The sequence below is a fragment of the Lithobates pipiens genome, unplaced genomic scaffold (assembly GCF_037356315.1).
Source record: "Lithobates pipiens isolate NorthernLeopardFrog02 unplaced genomic scaffold, aLitPip1_a1.2 Scaffold_16, whole genome shotgun sequence".
Taxonomy (NCBI): Eukaryota; Metazoa; Chordata; class Amphibia; order Anura; family Ranidae; genus Lithobates; species Lithobates pipiens.
The window spans coordinates 384,025,118-384,044,771 of record NW_027507748.1 but is presented as its reverse complement, the minus strand read 5'-3'; the positions used below and the strand labels follow the sequence as shown (position 1 = coordinate 384,044,771).

The following is a 19,654-nucleotide window of genomic DNA, read 5'->3' as shown; positions in this document are numbered from 1 at the left end:
CTGTGCCCATCTGCAGTGGCATTGGTCTTTGTTCCCCTTGTCACAGGACGCAGCTATTGGCTCCTGCTGCTGTCAATCAAATCCTGTGAAAAGGAATTGGGGGGGCAGGGCCGAAGCCACACTGTGTGAGTCTATGGATGTGCATACTGAGACTTGGGAGAAAGCCTTCAGGTGTGCCACCATAGCAAGCGGTGCTTGCTATGGTGGCACACCCAAAGGAGAAGGCGTCTAAAGTGTGGTGGGGGACCCAAGGAGAGGAGTTTTGGGTCGCTCTGTGCAATACCATTGCACAGGGCAGGCAAGTTTAACATGTTTATTTATTTTTAAATAAGCCTTTACAATTGCTTTGATTTTGACTGTAGATATAATCTAAGGCTTGTTTCCCTGATATATTGATTTTATTATCAACTTTGCTATTCCCAAAATATTCACCTTGTTCAGGAGTCACAGTAATGCCCTGTACACACGACCGATTTTCGTACTGGAATAAACTCTGAAGGTTTTTCTGACGGAGTGCAGACGGAATTCTGCTGAAACTGTCTTGCGTATACACGATCACACCAAAGTCCGATAGTCAAGGACGTGGTGACGTACAACACGTATGACGGGACTAGAAAAGGGAAGTTCAATAGCCAGTAGCCAATAGCTTCCGTCTCGTTGTTTTTGGTCCTTCGGAACAGCATACAGACGAGCGGTTTTGTGTGGTGTAGGTGCAATATAGGTGCAGTATACTTAATGCCCTGCCTCCAGTAAGTCAGTTCCTGCTAGCTGTGTGAACAATGGGCGGTGCCATCTCACCAGTCCCTGTGGTGCAGCTGTGTACTCTTGCTGTAGGAAGGAGGGCCCCTCCCAGTCGATCCACAGAATGCCTCCAGAGATTCAGAGTTGAGAAGTAGTGGGTGGGGGGATGCTCTGGTCTTCCTGTGGCAATGGTGCAGATGAGCTCGCTTTGGTCTGTGCTGAGTTGTCTTGTGTGTCTCGTCTGGTCTGGCCTCTCAGGTCTCAGCAGTCTGATCAGTATGCAACAGATGTGCTCTCATTAGTTCCCTCAGCGCCAAGAGAGAGAACCTAGCTGAACACTCTCAGAAAAAACAGTTCCACTGCTTTTCTTTACCCAAGGGTCTCTTGGGAATTACAGTGCAAAGAGTCCATACGCTCCACTATAAGGCTTACTTCCCATACTTCAAATCCCATGATCCCCAGCAGTCTGCAAAGGGAGCCATAGGCTTTTCTGGTTATAGTTCTCCCTCTGCTGGAGGGGATATTACCCCACAACCTTCACCATAACAGCAGAAACTGAAAGCAAACTGATTGTAAAGAGGGAAATGTGTCCTTCCATACGTTTCTGTAGTCCGGCACCTGGCTACATCAACTTTATATTTCATATGTTATACTCTGTGAGTGCTGCTTTGCCAGTGCAGTTGTAAATGATTGGATATTTCCATCCTAGTCTATCTGGCTTTCCATTGATGTCTGGTGGTCATTTCTTTTGGTGGCCTGCACTTCAAGTATAGCATATTTGTGTAATTTTACAGTGTGTAATAAGGTTGGCACATTTCAGTAGGTGACAAATATGAATATTCTATATTTATAATGGGGACAGTTTATGAATTGGAGATTAATATTTTGCCTGTTTTAATGAGAATTCTTCTTCCAACAGTTTTAGCAGTAAATAAACATATGAAGGGTTCTTTGTTTTACCCATCATAGCCAGTAAAGGGAACATACTGTACACTGTGAAAATTCTATTTTTAGAGATGCTTCAGCAATTTGCATAGGCTTTTTCCTGTAAAAAGCTTTGCTGATTATTATGCACAATTAATGAGATATTCATTATTTTCAATAGAGAGAAACTAGTCGATGAACTTGGTGACATGATTTCTTCTAAAAATAAGTTCTGTTTTTTGTAGCAAAAAAGTGGTTATAAACAGCCATTAGTTTGAAGTGGTAACAACTGTAGAAATAGAAGTTATTGACTAAAGCTAGTAATTAATTGGAGGAGGAATTTGTATGCCTTAACAATTTTTTTCAAGAGCCCGTGTGGTAATATTGTAGGCCTAAATGTTGTAAGGTCTAAATGCATTCATAGGAAAACCTCTAGGTTCAAAATTAGCATAAAGGGTAGATTAGGTTGCAAATTTCCACAATACCCCCAATTTATTCCTTGTGAAGTTAAAGTTATACTAAACAATATCCTTTTTCTCCAGAAAATTAATACATGTCCATAACTTTAGTTCTGTTTTATTCTATTTTTTATTAAATAATTTCTTACTCATCCGAATCCAATGATTGATAAGCCGCAATATATTAAATTTTGTGTTTGTAGCACTAACCCCCGAAGGAGCTGCTAGTTTGATTGGGCTTACCGTTACCTTCTTCACCTCGATTTGCATCTAGGGGTTTCCCGTGGTAGATGCCCAGAAACTTCAGAGACTGACGACAGATCTGCTTAAAGGGATTTTTATTTGCAAAAACATAGTTAACGAACAGTCTCTCAGTATAGGATCAGAGGGGTTAGGAAGAAAGTCAGGGTACTCTTAGGCCGCGTACACACGCGGGGACTGTTCGCCCAACTTTGTCTGCTGAACAGTGTTTCGGCGGACAGTCCGCTCGTGTGTGGGCTTTCAGCGGACAGTTTCAGCGAACAGTCCGCTGAACAAGGTTTTTCGGAATTTCCGAAAAACTGTCCGCTGAAACTTTGTTTCAGCGAACAGTCCCCTCGTGTGTAGGCTTGTTCGTCAAACTAAGTTCCGCGCATGCTCAGAAAGGATTTACACGCCGAAAGTTATAATGCAGTGTATAGGACGTCGTATTTTTCGTCCCGTCGTACGTGCCGTTCACGTCATCGCGCACGGTTTCAGCAAACTGTTCGTTCGTCGTGTGTGGCCATGTCCGTCCATGCTAATTTTGAGCGGACTGTTTGCCGAAACTGTTTGACGGACAAAGTTGGGCAAACAGTCCCCGCGTGTGTACGTGGCCTTAGTGTCAAAGTCAATAATAAAGAACTTGCTTACTTTGACTAAATCCAGAGAATAGCCAGTCACAGCTGGATGTTCACTCAAGTTGGATAGTCACTCTCTCACAAGGCCTAGCAGCTAACAAGGTGCTTAAATCAGGAATAAGTCTGCCACAGACTTTGTTGTAGAACATGTAGGAATAAGTCCCTGCCACAGACTTTGTTGTAGAACACATAGGAAACTAGGACTTGTAGAACACTCGTGTGGTACCAGGATCTTTCAGCCAGTTTGGCAATGGAAACTGGATTCAATTAGGTACTTCATCCCTACCAGGCTCTTGCTAAGAAGCCAACCCATGCATGGCCTTCTTCTGAAGAGTCCTCCCCTGGATAGCTACAAAGTCGCTGGGCCTCTGCACGACCGGAGACGGCACCGGGCCACCTCCGAATCCTTTCTTTGATTTCCCTGCCTCTGGCTAGCCAGCCCGAGACATTAAGTCAGGTGGATCCGCACCCCAGGCCATAGCCTTCCTGGGGGCTGGTCAGGAGGACCAGGATATACTTCTGGACCGGAACCCCCGAACCACGTGACATCTGCATCTTAAGTACCCTCTCCCAGAAAGCACAGCAAGAGTGACCCTCCCACTGGGCTGGCTCCGAGAGAAAGTAACCTTAAAGCACCCAACCAGACTGTGGTTCCATGCCTGCCAGAAGAGACAGTGCCCCCTATGGCCAGGCTGAACACCCTATAGTCCAGTAAGGTTGATGCTGAGGTCAAAATTTGGAACAATTATACCCAAACCAAACTGCAGTTTAGGTGTAACTTTAAATTTCAAAACATATAGTGCGTGCTCTTCAGGAGCCGGCGCTACATGCTTAATACAACTTTAAAGTGGTAGTAAACTCAGTTTAGACACGTGTACCTACAGGTAAATTTATAATAAAACTTACCTGTAGGTACAAGGAATACCTCCTAAATGTGCACCATTTAAGAGACATTCAGTATCTCTGCTGCCGGTGACATCACGGGCGCATGCGTTCTAAAGGAATGACATACTCACGCTGTTCCTTAAGAGCTGTGTGCGCGAGAGTGATGTCATCAAGGCTCTGGCCACTCTTGCAGCCAGAGCCCTCAAACTCGGGAGGAAGACTGGGTGAAGATGGAAGCCATGTCAGCTGTGACAGCACGCCGCTGGAGGGCTTCATTTCAAGGTTAGACTTTCATAATGTGCTAGTATGAAAAAGAATAAATATAAAAGAATAAAAAATAAAAAAAAGCTCACTAATAATTTTTAATTTCTGAAATCAACATCACTGCAATGACCCCCAATCTAACAATTTAAATATAACTGCATTTTTATAAAGTTAAAATATAAATAATTATGTATGCACAGCCTGAAAACTTATTTTACATGGGACAGCAAATGGGAGGTGCTGGGAGTTAATGAGTTAGGGTAAGGGCACAGAAGTATCCGCTGCTTATGTGGGGGTTTAAACAACATAAGCTAGGGAGTGCACTGTTATATTAATAATCACTGACTGCTTAAAGTGTATATAACAAATTTATTTTTCAGTATGTTTGGCATCATGCCTCGCCAACTGCAATTTCCTAAACAAATAATTTTGTATTTACTAAAGTATTTGAGTAGTGTTTTTTTTTTTTTTTTTTAAGTTTATTGTTAATGATTAGTAAAGCTATTCTCTTAGGTGCTCAGTTAATCTAATTTTAGATCAGTTTGAGGATTGGGCCACCTCACTTGTCAGGTTTTCATATTCTTACTACTAGAAGAACTTGTTTTCCTGCAGGATTCCTATTGTACAATTCTTGGTGCAGCGGATGTGTTTTTTTTTTTTTCCGTACTTTCCTTTTCACTATATGGCATTATGATTCTGCACAGTAAATCATGTGCATAGACTTTATTTGTCAAGACTGAACAGAAGTTGTGCTACTTCCTTAAATTTAAGCCAAGGCTGTCTAAACTACAGGACCTAGGATTAAAGGCTGGGTGAGTAATTGCTGGAAAATGAATTGGAGTAAACTTCACTACATGAATTCTTATTTAAAACTTTACGATTGAATGGTTCATACCAGCAACTATGGCAATAGAAAAAAAACCTGATAGTGTACATCTGGTGTCACTTTTCTGGAAAGATTTATGTTATAGTATATTAACTACTGAACCATTCTTTAGTGGTGGTATAGTTTTAAATAGTATCCACTTTTGAAATTTCTACGTCTTAATTTTAATTAGGGAGTTTTTCGGGAGCAGTGTCTTTAACAATGCTTAAAGTGAAACAATAAAAATGAAATATTCCTTTAAATTACATTTCTAAAGGAAAAAAATTCATTTAAAACTGCTCGCGGCTGTAATGTATTGTCGGATCCCGGCAATATAGAATAAAAATGCCAAAAATGCCCCAAAAAATTGGCTCTATGGGAGATGAAAAAGCCTGTTGTCTTGGCTTACCCTGAGTTTGTGACTTATTTTAGAAGGGTATTTGACATTCCTGCACGTTCCGCTTCTGATGCCAAGTGCCTCATGTCTATCAAACAGAGTACAAGAACTGTTGCCGATTACGCCATTGAATTCCATACTCTGGCAGCAGAGGTTGCTTATAACAATAAGGCCCTCATGGCTGCTTTTTCTCATGGTCTCCCGGATACCATCATGGATGAGATGGCAGCCCGAGATATACCCATTGAGCTGCAGAGGTTGATCTTTTTTGCCATCCTCATTGACTCCAGGCTCAGAGAAAGACTCCATTTTAAGAAGCGTTTGCAGAAGCCTCTTGTACATTTGCCTCCGAACTTTGCAGTCCCACCCTTGCCTCCCTCACCTCCCATGCCTCCTGGTACTGAGTCAGGCTGTGAAGAGGAACCCATGCACTTTGGCCTCACGCGTCTCTCTGCGGATGAGGGAACCCTTAGGAGGAGTGAGAGATTGTGCCTGCCTTGTGGCCAGGAAGGTCACTTTTTGAAGTCTTGTCCTACCTGTCCAGGAAACATCTAAACCTTGAGGTCCTGTTATGGACAGACCTTAGGTGGCATTTTTTTTTACCCCAGTTATCCAGAAGGATAAGCCCCTTGGTTGTGGTTACCCTTTCTTGGGCAGAGTCGTCCATTGCGATACAGGCTCCAATCGACTCTGGGGCTGCAGGCCTGTTCATTGTTCATTCATCATGCTGCCTTTGTATAGAAGCACTCAGTTCCGCTGCAGCTGCGTAACACTCCACTTGCCATTGAGGCTCTTGACAGAAGACCTCTACAGCCTGCCCATGTGACTCGTGAGATTGTTCTGTTGTCCATGGCCATAGGGGCTCTTCACCATGAGATAATCCAATTCCAATTTATTTTCTCACCTATGTTTCTGCTGGTTATTGGTTATCCTTGGCTACAGAGGCACAACCCCTCTTTTGACTGTCTCCGTGCTGAGGTTCTGTCCTGGTCATCACAATGCAGCAAGACATGCTTCCAGAAGGTAGCCAAGGTCCTGTGCACCTCTTCACTCTCCCCCCTGCCGGAGGGGTACCGCGATTTTAGCTATGTCTTTGACAAAGTTTAAGACAGTAGTTTGCCTCCACACCCATTTGTATGATTGCGCAATTGACCTTCAACCTGGTGCCATACCCCCTCGTGGCCGGGTTTACCCTTTGTTGGTCTTGGAGGATAAGGCCATGGAGGAGCATGTTGCAGACGCACTTTCTCAAAGGTTTCATCCACAAATCCTCGTCTCCTGCTGGTGATGCTTTCTTCTTTGTGAAGAAGAAGAGTGGTAAACTGAGACCTTGTATTGATTATAGGGGTCTCAGTCATTAATTAAGAATGCCTATTTGATTCCATTTATTACAGAGTTATTTTCACGAATCTTGATTTGAGAGGGGCATACAATCTTGTGAGGATTAAGGAGGGTGATGAGTCGAAAACTGCATTTAATACTAGAACAGTCATCTCCAACAGTTCATCTCCAAATCCGGAAAGGTTTCTTCACAGTAAGAGCTGTTAAAATGTGGAATGGCCAGCTGGCCAGCTCAGTAGATTCCTTTAAAAAAGGCCTGGATTCTTTCCTAAATGTACATAATATTAATAATAATAATAATAATAATATAACTGGGCACTAACATTTATAGGTACAGTTGATCCAGGGAAAATCCGATTGCCTTTCTCTGGATCAACTGTGGGTATAGGATTGGGTATATGGGATTGTATGATGTTATGTATTTTTTTTTTTTTAATGGTTGAACTAGATGGAATTGTGTCTTTTTTTTTTTCATCCTGACCAACTATGTAACAGGCCATTACAAGTACCTCGTAATGCCTTTTGGGTTTTGTAACGCTCTGGCAATTTTCCAGGAATTTATTAACGATGTCCTCCGAGATTTGTTGCAGTTGGTGGTTCATCTCAACGCTCATATTTTCCAAGGCCCTGGAGAGCCACCACACAGGTGTCTGTCGTGTGCTTCAGAAACTAAGAGAGAACAATCTCTATTGTAAGTTGGAAAAGTGAGAATTCCATTGTGAACAGGTTAAATTCCTGGGTTATGTCATTTCCACTGCTGGTTTTTTGATGGACCCAGAGAAACTTTCAGCAGTCCTACAGTGGCCCCAACCCCTGCAGCGTTTTCTTGGCTTTGCCAACTATTTTCGAAAGTTTATTTGTAACTTCTCGTCTCTGGTCAAGCCCCTGACTGATATGACCAGAAAGGATTGTAACCCACAGAGTTGGTCTCCGCAGTCCATTAACCACTTGGCGTCCTCGCTATAGCTGAATGATGGCTACAGCACGGATCTGACTTTCCTTCTTATGACGGCCTTCCCTTTACACGGCGCGCTCTGATCACTGAGTCACCGAGACTCGGGTGATCACAGATCCGAGTAAGGGGCCGGTCCCAGCCCCTTACCACATGATCAGCTGTCAGCCAATGACAGCTAATCACATGTGTAAACAAAAGCTTGGTAATCCTTTTTTTTTCTCCTCGCACTGACAGCGCGAGGAGAAAAAAAAGGCGATCACCGGCTTATGTGCAAGGGACATCGGTTCCGAAGAGGAAGGAGGCATATCTGCCTCATCTGTGCCAATTGGTACCCCCTGCCATTGCCACCTGCCAGTGTCCATGAGTGCCACCTATCAATGCCCACCAGTGGTGCCAATCAGTGCTGCCTAGCAGTGCTGCCTATCAGTGTAACCTACCAGTGCCAATTATTGCCATCCATCAGTGCCACCTATTAGTGGCATCTGTTAGGTGGCACTGGTGGGCACTAAGAAGTAGCACTATCAGCCTCTTCAGCGTACATCAATGAAGGAGAAAAATTACCTGTTTGCAAAATTTTATAACAAAATATAAAAAAAAACGTTTTTTTTTAAATTCGGTCTTTTTAAATTTTTTTAACAAAAAATAAAAACCGCAGAGGTGATCAAATACCACCAAAAGAAAGCTCTATTTGTGGGAAAAAAATGGGTACAGTGTTGTATGACTGCACAATTGCCATTCAAAGTGCGACAGTGCTGAAAGCTGAAAATTGGTCTGGACAAAAGGTGGGTTCAATTGCCCAGTAAGCAAGTGGTTAAGGCTTTTGAGAGTCTCAAGACTGCTTTTGTTTCTGCTCCTGTGTTGGCACATTCTGATCCTACATTACCTTTTATCCTTGAGGTTGATGCTTCTGAGACCGGAGTTGGCACCCTTCCGTCTCAACGTCCTACCTCCTGAGAGCACTATGCATCCTTGTGGCTAATTTCCATGAAATTGTCACCTGTGGAGTGCTCAATTCTCATTCTTGCTGCTCATAAAATCTCCCATTCTTGCCTGAGGCTAAATGCCTCTCTCCCAGAAGGGCGCGATGGGCTCTTTTCTTGTTTCGTTTAAATTACATTGTCTCATTCTTACCTGGTACTAAGAATGTAAGGGCTGACGCTTTGTCACGACAATTGTCCTCCACTTCCATGATGGAATCGGTTCCAGTTCCTGTGATTCCTACTGATCGTATTCTGGCTATGGTTTGCACCAGTCTCACTTCTCCTTTTGTGACAAAATTCTTGCTGCTCAAGTCCATGCTCCTCCTATGAAACCTTGTGACTGCTTTGTCCCAGAGAGTATCCATACTGCCATGCTCCAGACTTGCAATTCTCCCAAGGCTGCTGGGCACCCTGGGAAGAATCAACTCTTTTGGGCCATTTCCAGGGCAGGACTTAGGGTGGTGGGGGCCCCTGGGCTTGAGTCACTTTCGGGCCCTACCTTCTCTACATTACCATATTTATCGGCGTATAACATGCGCCGGCATATAACATGAACCCCAAGTTTAGGAGGGAATTTTAAGGAAAAAAACTTACATTTAAACACCCAAAAATGCAGCCTTATTGGTGTCCATCTGTATCCATCTGCAGCTTTGTCCAGTGTCATTTTCAGCCTTGTCATTGCAGTCTTGAAGTTAAAAAATGGCGCCGCCGAGATACAGAGTCCTCTTGGCGGCTCTCGGGTCCTCTCGCAGTCCCGAGCGGAGCCGAGAGTAGCTGAGTGTACTCGGCTCGTCTCACGGTCACACCCAGTCCGTGTTATGTCCATCATAGGGCGGGACTGGGCATGACTGTGAGCCGAGCCGAGTACAGTCGGCTATGTATCTGGGCAGGGCCCCCTATTGGGTGGGGCCCATGGGCTTGAGCCCAGTCAAGCCCAATGGTACAGTGGTGTGAAAAAGTGTTTGCCCCCTTCCTCATTTCCTGTTCCTTTGCATGTTTGTCACACTTAAGTGTTTCGGAACATCAAACCAATTTAAACAATAGTCAAGGACAACACAAGTAAACACAAAATGCAATTTGTAAATGAAGGTGTTTATTATTAAAGGTGAAAAAAATCCAAACCATCATGGCCCTGTGTAAAAAAGTGATTGCCCCCCTTGTTAAAACATACTATAACTGTGGTTGTCCACACCTGAGTTCAATTTCTCTAGCCACACCCAGGCCTGATTATTGCCACACCTGTTCACAATCAAGGCATCACTTAAATAGGAGCTGCTTGACACAGTAAGGTCCACCAGAAGATCCTTAAAAGCTACACATCATGCCGAGACCCAAAGAAATTCAGGAACAATTGAGAAAGAAAGTAATTGAGATCTATCAGTCTGGAAAGGGTTATAAAGCCATTTCCAAAGCTTTGGGAATCCAGCGAACCACAGTGAGAGCCATTATCCACAAATGGCGAAGACATGGAACAGTGGTGAACCTTCCCAGGAGTGGCCGGCCACCCAAAATTACCCCAAGAGCGCAGCGACGACTCATCCAAGAGGTCACAAAAGACCCCACAACAACGTCCAAGGAACTGCAGGCCTCACTTGCCTCAGTTAAGGTCAGCGTTCATGCCTCCACCATCAGGAAAAGACTTGGCAAAAATGGCCTGCATGGCAGAGTTCCAAGGAGAAAACCACTGCTGAGCAAAAAGAACATCAAAGCTCGTCTCAATTTCTCCACAACACATCTTGATGATCCCCAAGACTTTTGGGACAACATTCTGTGGACCGATGAGACAAAAGTGGAACTCTTTGGAAGGTGTGTGTCCAAGTATATCTGGCGTAGAAGGAACACTGCATTTCATAAAAAGAACATTATACCAACAGTAAAATATGGTGGTGGTGGTAGTGTGATGGTCTGGGGCTGTTTTGCTGCTTCAGGACCTGGAAGACTTGCCGTGATAAAAGGAACTATGAATTCTGCTGTCTACCAAGAGATCCTGAAGGAGAATGTCCGACCATCTGTTCGTGTACTCAAGCTGAAACGAACTTGGGTTCTGCAGCAGGACAATGATCCTAAACACACCAGCAAGTCCACCACCCAATGGCTGAAGAAAAACAAAATGAAGACTTTGGAGTGGCCTAGCCAAAGTCCTGACCTGAATCCTATTGAGATGTTGTGGTATGACCTTAAAAAGGCCTTTCATGCTCGAAAACCCTCTAATGTAACTGAATTAGGACAATTCTGCAAAGATGAGTGGGCCAAAATTCCTCCAGGACGCTGTAAAAGCCTCATTGCACGTTATCGCAAACGCTTGGTTGCAGTTGTTGCTGCTAAGGGTGGCCCAACCAGTTATTAGGTTTAGGGGGCAATCACTTTTTCACACAGGGCCATGATGGTTTGGATTTTTTTTCACCTTTAATAATAAACCTTCATTTACAAATTGCATTTTGTGTTTACTTGTGTTGTCCTTGACTATTGTTTAAACTGGTTTGATGTTCCGAAACACTTAAGTGTGACAAACATGCAAAGGAACAGGAAATGAGGAAGGGGGCAAACACTTTTTCACACCACTGTAAGTCCTGCCCTGGCCATTTCCCAACAATTCTGGTGGCCTAGTCTATGTGCTGATGTAAGCACCTTCTTAGCTGCCTGTTCCATGTGTACTCAGAGTAAGACTCCACAGCACCTTCCAGTGGGCCTCGTACAACCCATATCCAATGGAGAGAGGCCCTGGACCCAAGTGTCTATGGATTTCATTGGGGAGTTACCCAACTCCCAGGGCAACACAGTTATCCTTGTGGTGATTGACCAGAATGTCTTATTGTATTCCACTTAAGAAGTTGCCCACTTCTAAGGAACTGGCTTCCATTTTTGCTCAGGAGATCTTTCGCTTACATGGGCTACCCAAGGTGATTGTCTCGAACAGGGGTAGTCAGTTTGTGTCCCGGTTCTGGCGAGCCTTTTGTGCACAGTTGGGAATTCAGTTTGCTTCCTTCCCTGCGTATCAACCGCAGTCTAATGTGGCCGCAGAACGAGCCAATCAGTCCTTGGAGCAATTCCTACATTGCTATATTTCTGACCATCATAACAACTGGTCAGACCTCTTACCATGGGTGGAGTTTGCACACAATAGTGCCTTGAATTCTGCTTCCCAATTGTCCCCGTTTAATGGCGAGCTATGGTTTCCAGCCTTCCATGTTGCCTGACTCATTTGTTCAGCAAAGTATTCCTGCGTTAGAGGAGCATCGCTGTAGTCTTCATTCTTTGGGACATGCTAATGTGTACAGACTCCATGCTGACCACAGAAGCCTGCCTGCGCCTCCCTACCAGGTTGGCGACAGGGTCTGGCTGTCATCTCACAGCCTCCGACTTTGTGTTCCCTCTCTTAAGTTCGCACTTTGGTTTATTGGGCCTTTCTGTACTCCTTGCAGGATTAACCCAGTGGGTTACGCTTTAGATCTTCCTTCAAATATGTGTATTTTGAATGTATTTAATGTCTCCTTATTAAAACCTTTGGTCTGCAACAGATTTACCACCTCAGTGCCTTGTCCTCACCCTGTACAGGTTGGGAACCATGAGGAGTATGAAGTACAGTCCATTGTTGACTCCCGTAGGTTCCATGGGCGCATACAGTACCTGGTGCATTGGAAAGGGTACGGTCCGGAGAAACGCTCTTAGGTCTCGTCTTTGGACGTACATGCCCCTGTCCTACTCCCCGATTTCCATAGACTTTTCCCCTCAAGCCTGGTGGTCCTCCGAGGGGGAGGGACACTGAGGAGGAGGTACTGTCAGGGCTGGGCTCAGCACTTGGGTATCCAGATCCTTCTACCCCTCCTGGGTTGAATTGCTTCCAATAGGTAAGAGTACAGTAATCACCTCTTCTGTAGCGAACTGCAGGATAACCTCATGGATGAAAGAGCATCAGCTCAGCCTATACCTAAGCGTGGAATACAAGAATTTATATATACAGTGCAAAACATGTTAGCCGGTTCCTTTCTTTCCCCCACTGCCTGCTTGATGTTTTTACTCGGTTTAGTGGAAATTTTTTAATAAGTGGTTTAGCAGTGCAACCACCTAGACTTAATTTTTCAGTAAACAGAGGATCATGTCGTCTCACTGGTAGTTGGCCTACCAAAGATGAGCGAGATGAGGATTGGCTTCGTGCTGACCTCTGTAGTGCATGTCTACTCACGATAGGAAAAAAATCGGCCAGCAAAAGAACGATGAGAGCTTTTCATCGGAAAATACGAAGGCTCCATCGGACTTTTGCTGGCGGAATTTCGGCCAGCAAAAGATTGAGAGCCTGTTCTCATTTTTTCTGACGGAAAAGGTTTCTATCGGAAATTCTGATCGTCTGTGGCAATTCCGACGCGCAAAATTGCGACACTTAGACGAATGCTCGGAAGCATTGAACTTCATTTTCGCGGCTCGTTGTAGTGTTGTACGTCACAGCATTCTTGACGGTCGGAATTTGGTGTGACCGTGTGTAGGCAACACAAGCTTGAGCGGAATTCCGTCGGAGAAACCATCCAAGGCTTTTCCGAGGAGAATTCCGATCGTGTGTACGCGGCATTACTGTATTGCAGACCTCCCAGCTGTGTTTCATTTGTGAGTGGAGAGTAGCCTGTGGGAATGGAGGATCAGGTAAGTAAAAGTGCTTTTCTGGTCCCATAGACACAAAACAGCATTTAACCCCTGCAGTAAAGGGACAGCTCCACTGTATGGAAAGGATTTTTATGTTCCCCAGAACTGAGCTTCAATATTTTTTGCAGATCTTTGTTTTTTGATCAAAGACTTTGATATATAATGTGATAATCATTGCTATATTATCCTTAAAAGTGAATGTAATGTTTCTTCAAATCAAATCACGTGATTAGGCATTGTAGGGGTTATAAAGCCAGCTATTGTGTTGCAGTAATTGCAGACCCTGTGATCAGGAAAAGAGATGAAGAACCTGCAGAAAACACATGAAGTACAATGAAATACGTAAGCACAAGCACCTTGACAACAGAAGCACCTGATAATTAGTCATAGCCTCTTATTCACAATAGGCAGGATGTCCAAACAGTACAAGGCGCTCTTCCATGAACATGTCTCTGGAAAATTAGGATATTCTAGAAGATACTTGAAACCCCAAATAGACTTGACCTTTCTTTCTTTTTTTTTTTTTTTCGGTTAATGCTTTTAAAATTGCTAATGTTAGTATTTGCAGGGCCTTGAAAATCCTTTATATGTATACAACAATGTTAATAGATGTGATTAATTGCATCTTCAGCTCTGGAAGATTTACCCCACTTTATGACCAGGTAATTTTTTGCGATACGGCACTGGGTTACTTTAACTGACAATTGGGACAGTGTACCCAAATAACATCCCCCCCCCCAAACAGAGCTGGTATTTGATCACCTCTGTTTTTTATTTTTTGCGCTATAAATAAAAAAAAAAAATTCTAAAAAATATATATATTTTGTACAGTACTTTTGTACTGTAAAATTTAATTTCTTCACCAATTTAGGCCAATATGTATTCTGCTACCCATTTTTGGTTAAACAAAATCCAAATACGCGTATATGGATTGGTTTGCGCAAAAGTTACTGTACAAACTATAGGATATATTTTTGCAATTTTTATTTATTCTTTTTTTCTTTCTTTCTTTTTTTTTACTAGTAATGGTGGCAATCAGTGACTTTTATAGCGGGACTGATATTGCCGTAGACAAGTTGCACACTGACACTTTAGACACAATGATCAGTGCTATAAAAAATGCACTGTCACTGTACAAATGACACTGGCTGGGAAGGGGTTAACATCATGGGGCGATCAAAGGGTTAACTGTGTGCCTAGCTAGTGTTTTAGTGTAGTGTGGGGGGGTAGTTTTACTAGGGCAAGGCATGGATCAATGTCTCTGCATTGCAGGAACACAGGATCCATTCCTTCCTTACTGACAGAACGGCAATCTGCCTTGTTTACATAGGCAGACTGCCGTTCTACCTGTGTACTAAGCGATCAGTGGGTACTGAAGGATCACAGAGTTCGTGGGACCCGCTGATCGGCTCCTGCTGTGCAGAATAACAGCGGAAGCGAGCCGCCGGCAGAGCGCACTCACGCAGGCTACCAAGAAGTGCAGGATCACGTGTATATATACATGATCCTATGCATCGCAGTAAAACTGCTATAGGATGGTCGGTAAGTGATTAATGTGGTTTAGAAAAAGTAAAATTGCTATGTACTGTGCGAAGTGCACGTTTCTTAAAAGGTTTGCAAGGGAATTATTGCTGGGTACACACTGCTAGCTTTTCTTTTATTCATTCAACCTGGCAGGCTAAATGAGTAAAAACTGGCAGGTCGCCGTACCAGGAACTTCAGACCAGGCATTTTGAGAACATTTACTGAACTTCTTGCACAAACAGAATTAAAGAGGAAGTAAACTCTGATGAGTTTACTTCGTCTTTCATTCCCTGCAAAGGTAAAGCATAATGGACTACTATGCATCGCATAGTAGCCCATTATGTGTCACTTACCTGACACAGGAGCCAGCGATGTCGCCGCTGTCCCTTGTAGTCCGGCGCATCCATCTTCTCGGTGGGTCTCGCCACTCTGCCGCTGTCATTCGGCGAAGCCGCCACTCCTACTCCTGTGCAAGAAGTTCAGTAAATGTTCTCAGAGTTACAAAATGCCTGGTCTGAAGTTCCTGGTATGGCGACCTGCCAGTTTTTACTCATTTAGCCTGCCAGGTTGAATAAATAAAAGAAAAGCTAGCAGTGTGTACCCAGCAATAATTCCCTTGCAATCCTTACCTGACACAGGAGCCAGCGATTTCACCGCTGTCCCCTGTAGTCCAGCGCATCCATCTTCTCGGTGGGTCTCGCCGCTCCGCCGCTGTCATTCGGCGAAGCCGTCACTCCTATGCATGCGCACGGGAGCCGCCACGCGCGGCATAACGCCGTTGACGGCGGCATGCTTAGTGCGCCTGCGCCATAGACAGCGGTGCCTGTCTTTCAGTAAATATCTCCTAAACCGTGTAGGTTTAGGAGATATTTCTTGGACCTACAGGTAAGCCTTAATCTAGGCTTACCTGTAGGTCAAAGTGTGTTGTAAGGGTTTACAACCACTTTAACATGACAGCCTTTCAAAATATCCTTCCATACACAACTTTAGTTCATCCTACCTTAGGCTGTCCAGTTCATACCTTGTAGATAAGAAAATTATTTTCATAAGAGTCCATATCCGACTTAGTATACCCGGACTTGGTACCCTAAAAGGGAGGCCATGTTTCTTAAAACTGCTTCACTTGGTGCAGCATTCCCTCCTCTCTATTCCCATGTGGAAGGGTGAACTCTCTAGAGCAGAGTCAGTAACCCATCGATTGCTGTCCACCTGTTGACCGCCTGCAGGTGACAGGTAGACAGCAAACCGGTTCCTGTGCCGCTGACCCTCGCCTTCTAGGTGCTGGTCCATTTCATTCCTCCCAACCTCCTCCACGGCTCCGCTGCACATTCTATGTCCCGGTATCTCTCTCCCTCCCACCTCCAGCTTCCTTCATAGCTCCGCCACGCATTCTATGTCCCAGTCTCTCTCCCTCCCACCTCTGTCGCTGTCATCAGTGAACTAAGCAGCGGAGACCAAGCAGAAGCACAGCTCAGGACAGAGGCCGGGAGGAGGAATGGGCCAAATTAACTATTTAAGTTAAACCGCTGGTTTAATAGCTGGCTGGTCCTACGCAACCAATCACCAGCTAATATGAAAATTGACTCTGCCAGTTCCCATCCTCTGTCTAGAACTGTGCTGCCTCCCGGTCCCCTGTGGAAATGGGTAGGACACTGCTATGGGGAGGGAAGGGGGGCCAGAGGTTGCTGCTATAGGGGAAAGGGGGGATAGAAGAAACCAGTGTGTGTGTGTGTGTGTGGTGATGTGAAGGTGACAGAGGACATTGTTATTGGCAGGGTCATCCCCACAGCAGTGTCCTCTACCACCCTTTACATCAACCCTACCCCCCTGAAGCCTGCATTCTGAGCCTAATACACTGAACCCTGAATTCTGAGTGCAATGCACTCCTGAACCCTGCATTCTGAGCGCAACGCACCACTGTACCCTGCATTCTAGGCAGTACTCGTTTTGGTTGCTGAACATGATCGGTTTATTGAAACCCATGTACACAGAGATACACTCAGAGGACAAGCCACCCTCCTTTGCATAATGACTTCATTAGTGTTAAAGTAGATCTTCATCTCTCGAAGGTTGCCTACCCCTGCTCTAGAGGCTGCCTCCCCTTGTATTTATAGTTTTCCATAAGGGGACAGCGCTATGAACACCTGGGAGTGAGCAGACGTAACCCCTTATTAACTCCCTGGGCAGTCTAATACACAAACACACTCACTAACATATACTTCATTACAACACAATGCAAACTAGTAACATAAAGCGGTGTTCACTCCAACATTAGGCACCTGCGTACAAACTTGTAGGCCTTTGTAGGGCTAAACATTAGGTTTGCCTTAATCTGGTTTACTCATATAGGGAAAGCAACATGTTTGCTTTAATCTCCCTCTCACTTTTCTTTTGCTGCTCTCAGCTACAAAGAAAATACCCATTATTTTTGAGCATGGGGGAACATTATGTGACTCCATGTGGCAATGCTGAATCGATTGTCAAGCATATGTGCTGCACCCCAAAAAAGTATTCCAGCATAATCTATGATTTGGCATGGCATAGCTTATATAGAAAGGCGTCTCCCGCTCCTGGTAGTTAAATAGAGTAGAAAGGAAGCAAACGAAAGCTGAGTATGTGAGGATCTGGTTACTTGAATTTGTGTTGACAAAGCACAAGTTCACTTTAAAAGAAGCTGGACTATGGGAGATGTGCTCAAAATATGGAGACAGAGAGAAAAGAACTAGTCACCACTTCCAGTAGTGCCCGGTGTCTCCCTGCAGTTAATCTTTTCCCCATTAGTGACTTACAAAGCCTTGCTCTGCACTGTGTGTGGAAGTGACCATCTTGGTAGAGGCAGGGCTTTGCTTCCACATGTCAGAACCTCTAAACAAGGAAAACTGTGAGCAGGACTGCAGTGAAATCGCCAAATCTTATAAATCTCCTGAAAGTTGCAGTCAGAGGTACAGTACATTACCTTCAGATCTTACAATACATACTGCTATGATGCTGTACACTTAGGAGTGCCTAGGTACATTAGGAGTGTACAGCTTTTTTATAGGAGGAATTCCATACATTTTTTAAGAGTGCTGCTTAAACCTAGTTATCCCTTTTTAGATTTTACCTATAGCATAGCAGAGTTTCACTTTTTGCGTTCATGTCCACATTGAGAGCAAACTATAATATTTCCATTTTTGGAGTATTATTTTACAGTACCTGATATTTCTGATGGCACATTCAGATTTAGATGACTGTTGATCCATATTTCATGGTGGCATTTCACATACTGTATGCACGTATACAGATACTGACTATCTTTATGTCAAACAATGCAGGTAGCTCTTTGCTGAAGGGCTGGTTTGATGAGTTTTTTTTTTTAATGGTTCTGTAATCATTTTAGCAGCTGGCTCTTTCTTTTTTTAATCTTCATCATTTTGTCCACTAATGTTTTATTCTTAATAACAAAGGTCAATTTTATTATTGGAACTTTCCCTTTTGATTCCAGGCTCATTACTTCAAGTCTCTACTCCGCTTCTGTTCTGTGAGAAGGACCTGCAGGGCTGCAGTGAAAAGTTATATGATCTGCCTTGCCTATTGTATACCTGTTGTATACCTCCCCACTTTATGAGATGGAAAAGAGGTATTATAGCACAAAGTATATAGGCAAAGGACACACCCCTGCCATACCTCCAGTAACATAGACCTTGAGGATTAATGTGCAAACAATTATTGGTTTAACCCAATTTTTATTTAAATCACCATTTTTTTCTTTATTCTGGCTTTTGAAAACAACAAATATAATATTTCGAATTTAAAGATTAAAGGTTTAGCGCAGTAAAACACTTTTAATACTTAAATAATACAATAATATTTTTATAGAGATCCTTATATCAGGCCAAAAAGAAGGAAAACTTTGGAAGACATCGAGACGGAGGCTTTTGGTTTCAAAAGAGGGACAGTCCCTTCAAATGAGTAACAGTTGGGAGGTATGTGGCAGCACAGTAAGGCCCCGTTCACACTAGTGATTCGGAAACATGAGTAGAATTGGTGTGATTCTGCCCCCGATTTCAAATAGCAATAAAATTGTGGCAAAACATACGAAGGCCGAGCGGGACTTTCATTGTTCTCCGAGAATGAGCCACACATGCGGCGGGTGCAATCAGTCACTGGCTGTGTCCACGAAACACTGTCAGTGACTGATCAGGGTACCAGCCCGCTGCCAGTGCCATGTGATCGCTGTGACCAATCACAGCAGATCACATGGCAGTTGTAAGCATGAATGACTTCCTTTTATGCCATTCATTGTTACAATTGTGTTTTTAGCTGTGATTGGTCACAGTAATCACATGGTACAGACAGGGCCAATCACAGCCCATCTGCACTATGTAATCACAACAAAACAAACTGAATTGATTTCATTCAGAAAATATATATATATATATATATATATATATATATATATATATATATATATATATATATATATAAAAGCAATCATAATGTGAAAAAAACCCTGTTCACGTTCCCCAGAGTACAATGTTACTATGGTACCATTATATTGCTCTGGTCACAAAAATCTGAAAAAATAAATGTAATAAAAATCGGTGTCCCTGATTGCCGCCACACCAGTTATATGATGGCCATGTACTGCACTGGTGAACATTTTTTAATTTCTTAATTTTCCAAAAAATGATGACAAAAAATTACAACTTGCCATGCCTCTTACTAAATACCTTGGACAGTCTACTTTCCAAAAAGGGGTCATTTCGGGGGTATTTATATTGTCCTGACGTTTTTGGACTTCAAGAAATGAGATAAGGCATCAGTA

The 19,654-nt window shown here is 43.6% G+C and overlaps 1 protein-coding gene across 8 annotated transcripts in view; it reads left to right on the top strand.

Annotated features, from left to right (window-relative positions):
• The window catches only part of RPH3AL (rabphilin 3A like (without C2 domains)), a 296,941-nt gene that overhangs the window by 77,242 nt on the left and 200,045 nt on the right, over positions 1 to 19,654 (top strand). The window contains exon 1 of one of the 8 annotated variants that reach the window (XM_077482241.1): positions 4,910 to 4,962. The exons of 6 other annotated variants lie outside the window; for them this stretch is intronic. The gene's annotated coding sequence lies outside the window, so the exon portion shown is untranslated. Of the gene's footprint in view, positions 1 to 4,909; positions 4,963 to 19,654 lie in introns of those variants that run through there. One more of the 8 variants, XM_077482245.1, reaches the window with a different exon arrangement.